Below are 16,641 nucleotides of genomic sequence, written 5' to 3' on the forward strand. Positions count from 1 at the left end.
GGTTTTTCATGCTATTTCTTGCCTTAGAAACATGTTATACACTGGCTGACTTGCAAGCTTCCGAGCAATGCAACTGCCTTTGCCAACCATCCCACAATAAGGGTTCTTGGACTACAGATGCACAACACCAAATCCAGCTTCTATATAGGCTCTTGCCAACATTTTCATGACAGAACACAGGCTGTGAGGTTTGAGTAGCAAGTGCTTTCTAAGCCATCTTCCTGCCACTGATTCTCATAATTTTTAATGCATACCATCCTTGGACATCTTCTGCCAGTTTTCTTCTGCTCCCTTTCTTTATTTCTGGCTGCTTCATTACAGGCCCTTCTTTATCAGAAAATCTATCCAGGTTTTCTTACAAACCCTTCATCTGACTGCCAGAGGCATTCTTCTGCATATCTCTAGGCCTGGAACACTAATCGTCTCCTACCATCAGCTGGAAATGCTGTGCTTTCAGATCAAGTCAAGGGGACATTTCTGCATGACCTTCTCCTCCAGATGTGCATGGCTGTGTCATTCAGTGCTACCTCAAAAATATTAACCCAGAATTGTGCCTGTCTAAAGGAAATACAGTGACAAAAAGTAGAGCAGAGACCACAGGAAAGGGCATCCAGAAACTGCCCCACCTGGGGATCCATCCCATATGCAGCCACCAAACCCAGTCACTATTGCTGATGGCAAGAAGTGCTTGCTGACAGGAGCCTCATATGGATGTCTCCTGAGAAGCTCTGCCAGAGCCCTACTGATACAGATGAGGATGCTTGCAGCTAACCATTGGACTGAGCATGGGAATCCCAGTGGAGGAATTAGGGGAAGGACTGAAGGAGCCAAAGGGGTTCAACTATCAGGACCACCCCCAAGTTCCCAGGGACAAAACTACTAACCAAAAAGTACACATGGAGGGACCCATTGCTCCAGCTGCATATGTAGCAGAGGGTTACCTTATCTGGCATCAGTGGGAGAAGAGGCCCTTGGTCCTGTGGAGGCTCAGATAACCCAACATAGAGGAATGCTATGGGGTGAGGCCAGAGTGGGTAATTGGGTGGGGGAGCACCTTCATCGAAGCAGGGAAAGGGGGAAAGGAATAGTGGGTTTGGGGAGAAAAACCAGTAAGAGAGATAACATTTGAAATGTAGATAAATAACCAATTAAAAGAAAAAAGAAAAAAAAGCAGTTGTTCTAAATGCCATGGTCCTAAAGACTTTCAAGAGTCAAGGTCTGTCCCTTTCGCAGTCTAAGTCTAGTGATAAATTTGAACGTTTTACAAGAGAAGAGCAAATATATTTGGCTTAAAGGTTTGAGAAGACTGTTTCATGGTTCTGAGCCCTACATAGTAAAGAAGGTTTATAAAACTTTTAAATGTTACCTTTTCAGAGACCATATAAAGGTGAGCATTCTTGTATCTACAAAATGTTTATACGAAGGATGAACTGCTTTTTATTGTCCTTCTAAGTAGTACTGCTTATAGAATTCACTGTTTGGACTCTGATCATGTCTAGCATTTTAAATTGAAAAATTTAATGCCACTTCAACGTAGATTGATGTTTTTAAATTCTTGCATTTATTATTTTCATTTATGTGAGTGTCTGCAGATGCATATGTGCAAGGCTGTGTGGGTACCAGCTGAGGACAGAAGAGGGCATCAGATCCCATAGAGCTGGTACAGGAGCTTGTGAGCTACCCACTATGCATTCTGGGAATTAATTTCAGCTCCTATGCAATAGTAGCAGCCACTGTTGATTGCTGACCCACTAATGTTGGATAAACACCAGTTTTAAAACAGGACGAGAAAGTAAAGAATTAAGTATAAAAGCACATAATAGAAGTTGAAGATAAAATACACTATAAGAGCAATTTGTTTAATATTAAGTTATAACAATCTAACTCTGAAGATGCATGGCTGTGGAAGTTAAACAAAAAAAGTTTTTAAAACATTTTGAAATTTGGCACTAATGTTTGTTGTTAGCATAAATTAGCAAGGTAGCCAATAGATATTGAGAACTTCTTAGCCTGTGGCCATAATTCTACATGCTTTACATATCAGATACCTTTAATTCTCAAGACTTCTCTACATAGTGAGATTTTTTTCTATATTCTAAAGGCATGGATCACCACAGAGATTGTTTTTATTAAATTTCATTTTGCAGATCAATATATGCAAAAGTAAAGAGCAAATAAATACTACCCAGCCTAGTAAATTACACAGTATGTGTGTGTGTGTGTGTGTGTGTGTGTGTGTGTGTGTGTGTGTGTGTGTGTTTGAAGTCTCCTTCATTGTGTTCCTCTCTTCTCTAATTGTGTGGTATTTACCCATGAAGGAGCCACTGGTGTTTCTCCAGTATGCTTCCAATACATTAGATACATGAACGTTGGAAACCATACCTTTGGATACCCTTTTATGTGTCTGAAGAGTTTGTTAAGTTGAGATCTCTAAAAAGAAGAGTGAGATTGAGAAATTCATGGTCATAATATTGAAATCAAAGGTCCAAGAGAATTTGGTTGGGAGCTTACAGATGGTATGTGGTTCATGTTGTATCATCATTACTGACTGACTTCTAAGTCACAAGCTCTGTGACTGCTCATGGCTTCAGAATCACCTTCAGGACATGAGAGCACAAATATCACTTATTGAATATTTTATTTACATTTCAAATGTTATCCCTTTCCTGGTTTCTATCAATAAATCCCTATCCCATTCCCTCCCCTTCTTCTATGAGGGTGTTCCCTCCCCCAACCACCCCACCCCTTCCAGCCTCCCTGCCCTGACATTCTCCCACACTGCAGGGTCCAGACTTGTCAGCATCAAGGGCTTCTCCTCCAACTGGTGCCCAACAAGGCCATCCTCTGCTACATATGCAGTTGGAGCCATAGGTCAGTCCATGTGTACTCTTTGGGTAGAGGTTTAGTCCCTGGGAGCTCTGGCTGGTTGGTATTGTTGTTCTTATGGGGTTGCAAACCCCTTCATCTCCTTTAATCCTTTCTCTAACTTCTCCAATGGGGTCCCCATTTTCAGTTCAATGGTTTGCTGCTAGCATTTACCTCTGTATTTGTTATGCTCTGACAACAAATATCACTCATAAAAGACTTACAGCTCATTCTTCTGAAAAAAATGTCTAGAGTGTCTTTCACTAAACCATCAGCTTTGCCTAATACTGCTTAGTGATCTAGAAGGCCACTGGTTACCAGGCCACCACAGAATACCATGCCACTAAATACCAGACCACTGAAGGCCAGGGGAGGCTTGCGGCTGCTATCGTGGGTACTTGCTGCAGCACATTGTTGGAAGAGTTTGATTGATCTATTGAGCAAGCTACCTATGCATTCTGAGATTGTTAGAGAATTTGACACTGAGTATAAATTGTCTAAAAAGAATCAAGCAGGGAGGTGACCTCATTGAGGGATAGTCTTTCCTTTCTTAGATATTTCTATGTTCTTTTGCTAATGAAATAGACAAATGTGGAAAGTGAGGTGTCTGTGAGATTTCTGGGGTTGTTTGGCATTTCTCTCAGCAAATGAGGGGATGATGTCATGTCACAGGAGAGGTGTGAGGATAAGTGTGAGGACAAGTCATGCCTTAGTGAGGAAGATTCGTGTGCTGTTGTAAACGCAGCTATCCTACATAGGAGCCCTGAAAGAGAACCAATGGAGCTGTCAGACAACCTGCCGCTGATAGACCCAACATTGAGATAAACAGCTGTGGATGTGTGAAGCTTGAGAAACCCTTGAGACCCCCATCAGCCCCACTACTTACTGATTGCTAAGCTGCTGTCCTTTTTAGACTGTGATAGAGATTTTTAAGAAAATCTTCTACCTAAAAACTGAGCAATATCACTCTTGGGAATGTACTGAAAAGATCCCCACCATGCCACAGGGGTACATGTTCCACTATGTTCATAGTGGCCTTATTTGTGATAGCCAGAAGCTGTCAACAACCCAGATGTCCCACACAGAAGAATGGACACAGAAAATGAGTTCATTTACACAATAGAACACTATTCAGCTATTAAGAACGAGGACATCCTGAGTTTTGCAGGCCAATGGATGGAACTAGAAAAATATCAGCCTGAGTGAGGTAACTCAGACCCAAAAGGACCTGCACAATATGTCCTCACTAATAAGTGGATATTAGCCAAAAACAGTATAAAATACCCAAGATACAGTTCACAAAACTCAAAAATGTCAACAAGCTGAAGGACCCAATTGGGAACTCCTCAGTCCCACTTGGGAGGGAGAAGAAAGCAACTATGGGGAGGGAGGAAGGAGAGGGAGGAAGGGACAGGGGAGGGAAAGGGGATGGGGTTGGGGGAGAGGGCAACGTGATCTGGTATTGGGAGGGGAGAAGGACTAAAACCCTGAAGGCCAGCAGAAAGAATGGAAACAGGTGACCTCAGGAGGAAGGAGGTTGGGAGGATGCTCTAGAATGTGCCAGAGACCTGGGAAGTGAGAGACCCTCAGAACTCAAAGGGGGGGTGACCCTGAATTAAATGCCCTACAGTGAGAAGAAGGAACTTACTGTACCCACCTCCAACAGAAAGACAGGGCATTAAGTGAGGGATGGGGTTGCTTTCCCACAGTGAAAGTTTTTCTTTCTTTTTTCTTTTTTTTTGGTTCTTTTTTTCAGAGCTGGGGACCGAACCCAGGGCCTTGTGCTTCCTAGGCAAGTGCTCTACCACTGAGCTAAATCCCCAACCCCACAGTGAAAGTTTTAACCCATAGTTCTTCCTGCCTGAAAGATGCAGAGATGGAAATGGAGAAGAACCCGAGGAAAAGAAGGTCCAGCAACAGGCCCAAAGTGGGATCCAGCTCAAGGGGAGGCCCCAAGGACAACACATTACTGAGGCTATGGGGCATTCACAAAAAGGAACTTCTCATGACTGCCCTCCGAAAGACCCAACAAGGAGCTGAAGGAGTCTGATGTAGATATGTGCACCAAACCAATGAACAGCAGCTGCTGACTCCTCTGGTTGAATTAGGGAAAAGCTGGAGCTGAGGAGTAAGGCAACCCTGTAGGAAGACCAGCAGTCTCAAATAACCTGGAGTCCCCAAGATCTCTCAGACACTGGATCACCAACCAGGCAGCAAACGCCAGTTGAGATGAGGCCTCTAACACATACACAGCAGAGGACTCCCAAGTCTGGGTTCAGTCAAAGAAGATGCACCTAATTCTCAAGAGACTGAGGCCCTAGGGAGTTTAGAGGTCTAGTGGTGCGGGTGGGGTGGTGTCTTAGTCAGGGTTTCTACTACACAAACATCATGACCAAGAAGCAAGTTGGGGAGGAAAGGGCTTATTGAGTTTACTTCCACATTGCTGTATCATCACCAAAGGAAGTCAGGACTGGAACTCAAGCAGGTCAGGGAGCAGGAGCTGATGCAGAGGCCATGGAGGGATGTTACTTTCTGGCTTGCTTCCCTTAGGTTGTTTAGCTTGCTTTCCTATAGAACCCAAGACCACCAGCCCAGGGACGGCACCACCCACAATGGGCTGGGTCCTCCCACCTTGACCACTAGTTGAGAAAATGCCTTACAGATGGGTCTCATAGGCATTTCCACAACTGAGACTCCTTTTCTGTGATAACTCCAGCTTGTGTCAAGTTGACACACAAAACCAGCCAGTACAGGTGAGGATATCCTTGTGGAGACAGGGGAGGGGTGTGGAGGAGGTATGGGATGTGGAACAGTTGTGGGGTGGACTGGGAGGAAAATAAAATCTGGACTGTTAAAGTAAATAAATAAAAAAATTAAAAAAGAAAAAATATCTTTCAGACTTGGGGGTAGGGCAATAGTTCGGTGGGTGAAATTCTTAGCAGGCAAGCATGTGGTCCTGAGTTTTATCCTCAGTATTTGCATAAAAAGCCAGGTATAATGGTGTGTGCTTGTCGTCTGTTGTGAAAAGTCAGTAACAGGAGGATCCCTGGGGCTGGCCCATTAGCTCAGCCCAGTTAGTGAATTGCAGGACAGTGAGATCCCCTTTAAAAACAAATGTGGTACCCAGTGCATGACAAGTGATACCTCAGGTTGACCTCTGACCTCCACATGCATGTGTACACACATGCACATACATGCATACACACATACACACACAGAGGAACACACTAAATGAACTAATTAAAACAAAACAAACACATAAGACAAATGCTTCTAATCTGACTTCTTCAGTCTTTGACTAGTTTCTTCCATCTAGAAAGGCAAAGACTGCCTCAGTGCAAAGTCCACTTGCATCAGGACCAATTTTATTTTGACTCTCCTTCAGTGTGAGGACTGTTGTGATCAAGTGCTTAAACCAAGAAAATACGCTAGCCTCAAGGTTTCTGATAAAATCACAACTGTATTATTTGTTTTCCTACATAAATCAATGTATTATGTGAGCATCAGGGTGTGGACATTTTGGAGGTCATTAATTCTGCCTACCACAGAGACGATATAGGAAAAAGCCAGATTGACTTTGAAATGGGACAAAGGGCTTAATGTTACCATCAGTGAAAACCAAAGGCAGCTTAAGCACATTTCCTCAGAGTTTATGTGTTTTGTGGGCTTTCTGACACTTTCTTTAACTTCATGTCTTTTAAGAGAACTCTCTGAATTACCTATAATGAAGCACCATATCTTGACTATGGATATGTAAATATTTCTTAAACGGTAGCCTAGAACGTCCTGCTGCCACACTGCCACCACAGTTCCTGGATCAACTGAGCTCAGTTTATTTCAGCATTAGTTACTGCTTTCATAGGTTAGTTCTGTGAAGATCTCCTTTCTCTCTCTTTTTTTTTTTTTAATTAATTTTTATTTATATGAGTACAGTGTAGCTGTTTTGAGATGCACCAGAAGAGGGCACCAGATCCCATTACAGATGGTTGTGAGCCACCATGTGGTTGCTGGGATTTGAACTCAGGACCTCTGGAAGAGCAGTCAGTGCTCTTAACCGCTGAGCCATCTCTCCAGCCCCGAAGATCTCCTTTCGACTAACCGTAACATCATATTGGTTTCCTCATTAAATACCTAATTAAAAACAATCTTTGACTTCTGTTCATTTAGCAGCCCTACAAGAGCCATGACAATGCCCTCTTAAGATGTATCATTTGACTGAGATTTCAATTATCCACACAAGTGGATAACATAGTATAATGAAATTCCGTCGTCGCTCACTTTCAGGAAACATGAAATGAAGGCCCATCACGCTCCTTGCTCATCTCCTTCCTCTTTTTCCTTTTATGACTCTGCAGCAAGTACCAAAGACCATATTATATCATCCATAAAATTTGTTATAAATCCCTGATAATAGGAGCTCACTTAACCTGACCACAATACTAATATGCCATACAAAACATCATAAAGGTATTTTTTGGTGCAGTTAACATTCAGATTACATCCTCAGGTGTTTTATATATACTCGGTCTTTTTTTTCTTTTTTTTGAATAGCTTTGTTCATTCATATTCTATGTGCAATAAATCTTTAAGGGCACAAATAGATGTGACCTCTGACTCCTCTTTGCTTATGTTTGAGGTAAGATTTAGTGTAGCCGAGACTGTCTTGGAGCTCTCTAGTTGAGGATGAGGGTTCTGGATCATCCTCCAATCCATCTCCCAAGTGCCAAGAGTCGAAGTTCATGCCACCATGTCTGGAAGGATCTCAGTCTTCCTTTAACTCATACGTTTTCTTTCTGCATTAGTTTGTTTGCTCATCTCCACGACAAAAAGCCCTGGCAAAAGCTCATAATTTGGGGACAGAGTTCATGATGAGAAAGGTGTGGTCGGAGTCGTTTGTGTCAGCAAGTCACATCCCATGTCCATTACGAATGGGAGAGCAGTGAATGCTTGTTCTCAACCCACTTTTGTTTATTACTCAACACAGGTCCCCAGGTCACAGCATGGAGCTCCATGCAGTCAGGCTGAGCCCTCACACATCAGTTAACTTTATCTCAAATCCCCTCACCCCCCTGTAGATCCCAAAAGTTTCCTCCAAGGCTATTCTAGGTCCTGCCAAATTGACAATATTAGCCATCAAACATTCGTTATTATTTTTAATGTCACAACTTAGGTCTTTTAAATATTCAGGGTTGGATTGTATTACAGGAAATGGTGTGTTTTTCAGATTTGGATTTGGGTCAAGGAATATGTGGCATTTATACTACAGAGGACAAATCAACTGAACTCATGGAGATGAGAAAAGCAACTTATGGGATGGAGAGATGGCTCAGCCATTAAAGGTTAGGCTCACAACCAAAACTATAAGAGAAAAGCAACTCAGGCAGTACACAACCTTGGGCAGGCAGATTCTAAAACTTAACCACCATCTACTTATTCTCTTCTATATTCCAAATCACCTAAAAAGAAATCTGAAAGAATAATTTCATATTGTGATCACTAAGCTTGGTTGTCAACTTTGACACATCAGGAAGAGGGAGCCTCAATTGAGGTAGTTGCTCTGACTAGATTGGCCTGTGGCCATGGCAGTAAGGTATGTTTTAATTGCCAATTGGTATAGGAAGGTTCAGCCCTTCTGGATAGTATTACCTATGAACTGGTGACTCTGAGTTTTATTTTTCTTTGTTGGATATTTTATTTATTTACATTTCAAATGTTTTCCCCTTTCCCTGTTTCAGCTCTGCAAACTCCCTATCCCATCCCCCCTTCCCATGCTTCTGTGAGGGTGCTCCCTTACCCACCCACCCACATCCACCCCACTGCCCTGATATTCCTTACACTGGGGCATCGCACCTTCACAGGACCAAGGGCCTCTCCTCCCATCGATGCCAGATAAAGCCATCCTCTGCTACATAAGGAGCTGGAACCATAGGTCACTCCATGTTACTCTATGTTGTTGGTTTAGTCCCTGGGAGCTCTGGGGGGGTCTGGTTGGTTGATATTGTTGTTCTTCCTATGGGTGGCAAACCCCTTCAGCTCCTTCAGTCCTTTCTCTTACTCCTCCATTGGGGACCCTGTACTCAGTCCAATGGTTGACTGTGAGCATTTGCCTCTGTATTTGTCAGACTCTGGCAGAGCCTCTCAGGAGACAGCTATGTCAGGCTCCTGTCAGCAAACACTCCTTGGCATCTGCAATAGTGTCTGTGTTTGGGGGTCTCTATATGGGATGGATCCCCAGTCTCTGGAAGGCTTTTCCTTCACTCTCTGCTCCATACTTTGTCCTTGTATTTCCTTTACACCTGCTATACACCTCTGTTCAATTTTCTGAGGAACTGCCAGGCTGATTTCCAGAATGGTTGTAGCAGCTTGCAATCCTACCAACAATGGATGAGTGTTCCCTTTTTTCCCCATTCTTGCCAGCATCTGCTGTCACCCGAGCTTTTGATTTTAGTCATTCTGTCTGGTGTGAGGTGGAATCTCAGGGTTGTTTGAATTTGCATTTCCCTGATGACTAAGGATGCTGAACATTTCCTTAGGTGCTTCTCGTCCATTAGATATTCTTCAATTGAAAATTCTTTGTTTAGCTCTGTACCCCAATTTTTAATAGGATCATTTGGTTCTCTGGAGTCTAACTTCTTGAGTTCTTTGTATATATCGAATATTAGCCCTCTATCAGATGTAGGATTGGTAAAGACCTTTTCCCATTCTGTTGGTTGCCATTTTGTCCTAATGACAGTGTCCTTTGTCTTTAGAAGCTTTTCACTTTTATGAAGTCCCATTTTTTGATTGTTGATCTTAGAGCATAAGCCATCAGTGTTCTGTTCAGGAAATTTTCCCCTATGCCCATGTGTTGGATGATCTTCCCCACTTTCTCTTTTATTAGTTTCAGTATATCTAGTTTTATGTGGAGGTCCTTGATCCACTTGGACTTGAGCTTTGTACAAGGAGATAAGAATGGATCAATTTGCATTTCTGCCCTCTGGTTAGTCTTGCTAAGGGTTTATCTATCTTGCCAATTGTCTGGATGGACGAGCTTCTCTCTCTCTCTCTCTCTCTCTCTCTCTCTCTGTCTCTGTCTCTCTCTCTCTCTCTCTCTCTCTGTCCCTCTGTCTCTCTGTCTCTCTCTCTCTGTCTCTCTCTCTGTCTCTGTCTCTCTCTCTCTCTCTCTCTCTCTCTCTCTCTCTCTCTCTCTCTCTTTGTATAGTTCTTTTTGTTTCTACTTGGTTGATTTCAGCCCTGAGTTTGATTATTTCCTGCCATCAACTCCTCTTGGGTGAATTTGCTTCTTTTTTGTTCTAGAGCTTTTAGGTGTGCTGTCAAGCTGCTGATATATGCTCTCTCCAGTTTCTTTCTGGAGGCACTCAGAGCTATGAGTTTTCCTCTTAGCACTGCTTTCGTTGTGTCCCACAAGTTTGGGTATGTTGGACCGTTATTTTCATTAAATTCTAAAAAGTTTTTAATTTCTTTCTTTATTTCTTCACTGACCAAGTTATCATTGAGTAGGGAGTTGTTCAGCTTCCATGTGTATTTGGGCTTTCTGTTGTTTTTGCTGTTATTGAAGACCAGCCTTAGTCTGTGGTGATCTGATAGGATGCATGGGAGTTTTCAATCTTCTTGTATCTGTTGATGCCTGTTTTTTTTGAACAATTATATGGTCCATTTTGGAGAAGGTACCATGAGGTACTGAGAAGAGGGTATTTTTGTTTGTTTATTTTAGGATGAAATGTTCTATAGATATCTGTTAAATCCATTTGCTCCATAACTTCTGTTAGTTTCACTGTGTCTTTGTTTACTTTCTGTTTCTATGATCTTTTCATTGATGAGAGTGGGGTGAAGTCTGCTACTATTATTATTAATGTGTGCATTGAGTTTCTTTTATGAATGTGGGGACCCTTGCAATTGGAGGACAGATGTTCAGAATTGACAGTTCATCTTGGTAGATATTTCTTTTGATGAGTATAAAGTGTCCTTCTCTTTCAATATAGCTGTTACTTACCTGGCAGCCTGTGAGTCTGTGATCTAAGGTATGTCAGCACTCCTGGGAGACCAGCTCTCTCTGGGTGGGATTTGGGTATGGAAAACTGTGACACAGGCTCATCTCTGGAGCACAGATGGAAACAGAGGCCCTAAGCTTTATAATTCTTTAAGCTCTAGGTGACCAGTGAGGATGTTAATAACCATTCAGTATGATAAAACCAAATGTAGTTAGTTGGTAGTTCTATGGTGAAAAGAACTTGTAAGTGGTAGATTCTTGTTAGCTGTTCAATGCTAAAGATTCGATAAGGATAAATATACTTTCTAGTAATTTATTTAAAATGGAAATAATTGGATCCTAGGAAAGAACTATACATTCAAACATTAGAGCATTGGGTTGATGAATGAACTAACCAGATAATTAACAAAGTTTTCTAGTTGTGCCTAGTTACAGTGTATTGTTTTTTAAATAACAAAACCTTGAATCAGTTATGAACAAAATACATATTACCTATATCCTAAGCTTGTTGGTAACTACAATTCTCCTTGAGGAGAAAGTACTCTGGAAAGTTGTTTTTATGGTTAAGGACTTTTACATTGGTTATTGTTACTATTACTATATTATTATTATTATTATTATTATTAGTGTTAGTGTTAACTTGCTACTTAGAGAAAGTAGTAATTGTGAGTAAGCATTTTTTTGCCCATTTTACATGTGCTCAACCTATACACAGTCATTGAATAAGAGATAGCCAAAGCTTTTGAAACTTTCTAGCAGGTAGCGAGTCTCTTGGGATAGGTACCCTGTCCTTAGTACCTAGCACCTTGAAAGGTATTCCATAAACATTCTGATGAAAAGAAATATATGGAAGGCAATATGCCATCCCCAGGGGGTGCTAAAGCTTCAGCCACTTTTACTTCTGACATCAGCCAGAGAAATTGCTTTCAGTTTAGTTTGGGAAATGCTTTTTTCGGTGCTCTGGGGTTCCTTAGAATTGCAAAGATAACCAAGACAGTTGTCTATGCTCCCAAAGTATTTATACACAGGTGCGGCAACTCCTGAAGATGCCAAGCCACGGGCTTTTTACTGACCCAAAACTTCTGGCCTATAGGAAGTTCAGCAGTGTTGTAGCTCCCAAGATACTACATTAAGGAAATGTCTGTGACTGACCACGGCAGAGGAGCCTGGGTCCTGTACAACTGTGTGCTAGAATTTTCTTCCCCTTAGCAATCTTGTTAGCCCATGGGGCTAGGTCCTCACTAAAAATATCCAAAGTTGAAAGGAACTTAGGAATCTTTTCAGGAGAAGTGGTCTCTTTCTATTAAAAGTGGGATTAGCATGAAAAAGGCTTGATTAGCCTCTCTTCTCCTTGAGGTCTTTTAACAAGTTACTTATTGACTGATGGTCAGTACAAATCATTTGAATTAATTGCCATATGCACATGGCCTTATGCCCAGAAATCTGGACTTCTGGACCAGCCTACAGAGATAATGACCTCTTCCTGGCTATAGCTTCCAATAGTACATTGCTGTAATACCATAACCTGGATGGAGCTCAGAGAGCGACTCTGCAGAATTTTCTGTAGTCCAATTGTACCTTTATCTTTTCTGGCAATAAACAAAGTTTTCTAATTGTGCCTAGTTACAGTGTATTGTTTTTTAAATAACAAAACCTTGAATCAGTTATGAACAAAATACATATTACCTGTATCCTAAGCTGGTTGGTAACTATAATTCTCCTTGAGGAGAAAGTATTCTGGAAAGTTATTTTTATAGTTAAGGACTTTTACATTGGTTATTATTATTATTATTATTATTATTATTATTATTGTTAGTGTCAGTGTTAACTTGCTAGTTAGAGAAAGTAGTAATTGTGAGTAAGCATCAGTTAACTAACTTCTCATGTCCACGGAAAGTTTTATTCTTGTATTAGCTTTTGTATGTTATGTAGACAAGATATAAGCTAAGGTTTAGTAAAATGAAGGAAAAAAAGTGTAACAGTGGTTTCCTAATCCTTAGCCACTCTGAAGTCACTTTCTGCAGGCAGACATAAATCTGGATGGTTCAAAAATGACGGAAGTAGGGAAGATGTTATTACCTGATGCTAGAAATGGGGTATTTTTCTTCTCATTATACAAAGAACCAACCCAGATGTTTCTAAATAATGTTTGATTCCACATAGAGTGTTCCTTTCGCAGCCAGAGTCATATTTTTATGTTATGCTGGCTCACCACACATTTAAAACTGACATAAATTGGAGCACTTCAAATTTATATCTTCATTTAGAGCATTCATTTAGTAGGTCAAATCATCATTATATTTCACTGGTGTGGCGGATTTTAATTCATTTAACACTTTAATCTTTCATCAGTTTTTCATTTCAAAGGGTCTTATACTATATACGGGATTTGTATAAATTTGTGTGCAGTAAATTTATTCCGCTAACAGTTTTATTCTTTCATCAGAAATTCATTTCAGTGGGCCTCACTGTATATCACTTGCACTCTCAGTGCGGCTTTAGGTCACTCTGTAATTGATGCAAAAGCAATGAGCTATTAAAAGAGGTAGGCAATACCTGGGATTGGAAGGAGTTCAAAAAGTAGGCCATTGTAAGGGCAGAGCGCTCGCCATGTGAGGTTGGAGGGGGGTGGGAATAGATGATTTAAATCTAATGCCTTGCAAGCCTTATAATTTCTACTCTCTCTAAAGCCAAACAATCTATTTGTCCAGGCTTGCGACTTTAAAGCAAAATGAACAGCCTCCCTGTCCCCAAACGGTCCCCATATGCTTGTGTATGTGTGTGCAGGCTTGGCATCACTATTCATCTGAATTAATGGTGCAGCATCCTCCAGTGAACATTCTATCTCCTCCCTCCCTCCTGCTGGCATCCATTAAGTGATATTCAAATGATAAACGTTAATGTAATAAACATAGTGACTATGCAAATAGCCCAGGGAAGAGGCACATTGAAGCTCATTTTCATTGGGAAGCAGAGGGAAAAATCAACAGTAGTACCCTCTAGTTGGCTGCAGAGAACCAAAGCATGAGAGATTCCTGTACCAACGAGTGGAAGGGGATGTTTGCTTTGTGAACATCTGAAGAATAAAGTCCAGAATCCTGCAACGGAAATTGTTGTTCTTAAAGCAAACTCTCAAATGTTCGATTTTCCAAATGGAGACTCGGGAGCCAGATGCTATGGCGAGTGCTTGCTAGCTCAGAGAGGCAGAGAACCCACCCAGCTGACCTTTCCCCTCAAAGACAAATCCACTTCTCCGTTTTCACAATCTCTCAAAAGTACTTCACCTGAATGTCCCTGCTTTCTCCTGTCCATCTATCTGTCCTCCTGACTGTCTCTTACTCTGTTTTTCTATGTTACTATCTGTCAACTGGTCACTTGCTCTGCCTCTGGACTATGGTTGGCTTTATTCAGTCTTGTTTACAATGAACAGAAAACTCTTAGTTTAAAGATGTCTACTAGAACTGAGCCACACCACAACTAGAAACAGGTCTTTCCAGTACACAGTCTTGAAGTGTGACCAGACAGCCTGCAACACTCTTAGATTAAAGGTGTATGCAAGGACTGAGCCACACTGCCACTAGGATAGTTTTCTCCATCATGATACAGTCTTGGGGTTCAGAGAGTGATCAAGGATCCTGCAACAGGAAATGACTGTTTTTACGATAAATACCATAATAGTATAATGACGTGTTAGACTGGTTATTGAAAGACTTTAGAGGAATGACATGTGGAAATCAACCTTGAAATTTTATTAATGTCTCTTTAAAGAAGACAATGCCTTAAGAAGGAAAGAGAACACGTACATCACGTGCATAATTCTCTCTCTCTCTCTTCCTCTTTCTCTCTCTCCCTCTCTCTCTGTCTCTTTGTCTGTCTCTCTCTCTCTCTGTTTCTCTCTGTCTTTCTGTCTCTGTCTCTCTGTCTCTGTCTGTCTGTCTGTCTCTCTAAAAATGAAACAAGTCAGGAAGGAGAAAGAGGCAGGAATGTTTCTGTGATATGGTCATCATTGTCTCAATATACACTCTATAGGATCCTAACCATTCAATCTCCCCTGGTTATGACATTGTGGAATTTATTATGCCATATGTCTAATATATGTTTGTTGAGCTGAATTGAACCCCAGCAACTTGAAAGAAGTGTATTAGTAATGTGCAGATACATGCTCTAATCCCATCTTCATCCATCCCCTATCAACACAGTAGTGTAATCTGTCTTAGAAATACTAAACCCATTTACCACTCCCTTCAAAGAATGACCACTTTACGCATCTGGCTGGGAGCAGAATGTGGTCCAGAGGAACGAGCTATTCCAACTGATGCATTTGAGGAGAAACCATGGAGGATGGGGAGAGGGCTATGTAAAGGTCATGGTTGTATCCATTCCACCATTGAGCTCACTTCTCTGTGCCTTCTCTTAGTAGATTATGGATGGCCTGGTTGAGGACTTTTGTAACTAAAGAGTGATATAGATTTTAGGTAGGAATTTGTGAATCAGTTGTATCCCATCATTGGATTTTTCTTTATTTAGGGGTGTTGGTTTGTTCAGGATCCCATAGAATATTCTAAAACTGAATGAAATGTACTGTATTTACATCTTTTAAAATCTATCATTTTCTTCAGTGGCCCTGTGGATAAAGGGAAAAGGCAAAGCTAAGGATGAGGCTTCTTTTGCCCAAGGCACTGAGGGCCACCAGCCCTTCAGGTGCATTCATGATGTTGACACTGGTAAACAACTTTTCAGTTCCAGTGTGCTAAGGCTCTAGGTCCACCAAAGGGCATTCTGGGTACTGAGCATTTTATTACAGCAATATGAGAGTGTCTTTCAGAAGGCTGATTTTATTTGGATCTAACTTATCAACCAAGCTGTCCAACTACCAATGGGAAGGTGAATTTCACTGTGTGGATGATTTTGTAACCTTTCACATGGCAATGACCTGCATTTTTATGTAAATGTCTGTTGATGGAGGCTGACAGATTTTGAGACAGCACAACTTCAGGCCACACCACAGAGTGGAGATCATCTCTCCATGCATCCCTCTCTATTGGTATTTTCCCACGCACGACACCTTCTGTCCCACACACGACACCTTCTGTCACGTGAAAAATCTAGAACAGATTTGCCTGATCTTGCCTATCAATCAATGTATTTCTTCGCACATTGGAGGTGATTCTCCCCAGCCACCCGCTGCCTGCAATGTCTCGTTATAGTGTTCATGTAGGTCATTACTCGTTTACATATATATCAGTCAGATCTCTACTTGTTCTGTGACTGAGATAAGAGAGTTTGCAACACTGCAATCATCATTTCTATGAAAGCTGCGTGTTGTTGAATATTAGAACATTTGAGAAGCAGGGGTGGGGTGAGGTTGGTGAAGGTACAGAGTTCTCACTGATCTTTCTTTAAAGAGACCATGTTTAAGTGAGGCCACATTTCTCACTTTCCTCCTAACCTATGTTGTTTGAGGTGACTTTCCTGTGGATAGCACTCTTTGGGACTGGTGTCTTTTGTCTATTCTTCTAATGCAACACTTAGACCTTTTACACCGAGGGCAATATGCTAGTGCACATGTATGTTTGCTTTTTGTTTTCTGTTTATTTCTTCTGCTTGCATTCTTTTCTTTGTTCTTCTTGATGGTCTATGAGCTTCTTCAACATTTAGGGGAATTCTTTTTTGACTTATGTATGCTACTTGGTGTATTTGCTAGGAATTGATTAATGTGCTTTGAGAACCTGAGCTGCATTGAAATGGTACCTGGAGATGAAGTATATTGGGGATAAGGAGGTGGA

Source organism: Rattus rattus, chromosome 4 (assembly GCF_011064425.1).
Source record: "Rattus rattus isolate New Zealand chromosome 4, Rrattus_CSIRO_v1, whole genome shotgun sequence".
Taxonomy (NCBI): Eukaryota; Metazoa; Chordata; class Mammalia; order Rodentia; family Muridae; genus Rattus; species Rattus rattus.